Source organism: Otolemur garnettii, unplaced genomic scaffold (assembly GCF_000181295.1).
Source record: "Otolemur garnettii isolate 467f Iridium unplaced genomic scaffold, OtoGar3 scaffold00058, whole genome shotgun sequence".
NCBI classification, from domain to species: Eukaryota; Metazoa; Chordata; class Mammalia; order Primates; family Galagidae; genus Otolemur; species Otolemur garnettii.
This window is the reverse complement of record NW_003852453.1, coordinates 9,522,501-9,523,323: the sequence shown is the minus strand read 5'-3', so window position 1 is coordinate 9,523,323 and position 823 is coordinate 9,522,501.

The window sequence follows — 823 nt, the reverse complement described above, 5'->3', positions numbered from 1 at the left end:
CCTGCTCTAAGTGACTCAAAAAGGAGGCAATTCATTAAAAAAATTGCCCCCTCCCAAAATTCTTTTTCTCAATGAATCACTGGGAAAATGTAATAAATATATGCTTTTCTCCCTGGTAATAATATATCAGCAATATTGGCTGTGGGTTTGCTGTAGATGGCCTCTATTAGTTTAAGAAATGTCACTTCTATGCCTATTTTCTTAAGTGTTCTGAGCATGAAAGGATGCTGGATATTATCAAAGGCTTTTTCTGCGTCAATTGAGAGAATCATATGATCTTTTTTTTTTATTGATGCAATGATCATATTTATAGATTTGCATATATTGAACCAACCCTGTATTCCTGGAATAAAACCAACTTGATCATGGTATATAATTTTTTTGATGTGTTGTTGAATTCTGTTTGCTAAGATCTTATTGAATATTTTTGCATCAATATTCATTAATGATATTGGTCTGTAATTTTCTTTCTTTGTTGAATCCTTTCCTGGTTTGGGTATCAGGGTGATATTTCCTTCATAGAATGTGTTGGAAAGTATTCCTTCTTTTCCTATGCTTTGGAAAACGTTGTATAATACAGGTACTAGTTCCTCTTGAAATGTTTGATAGAATTCGGATGTGAAGCCATCTGGTCCTGGACTTTTCTTTTTTGTGAGATTTTGTATTGTTGATGCTATTTCAGTGATTGATATAGGTCTATTCAAGATTTATAATTCTTTCTGTTTGAGTCTAGGAAGGTGGCGTGCTTCCAGGTATTAGTCCATTTCCTTCAGATTTTCATATTTCTGGAAATTGAGATTTTCATAGTAATCATTGAGGATTT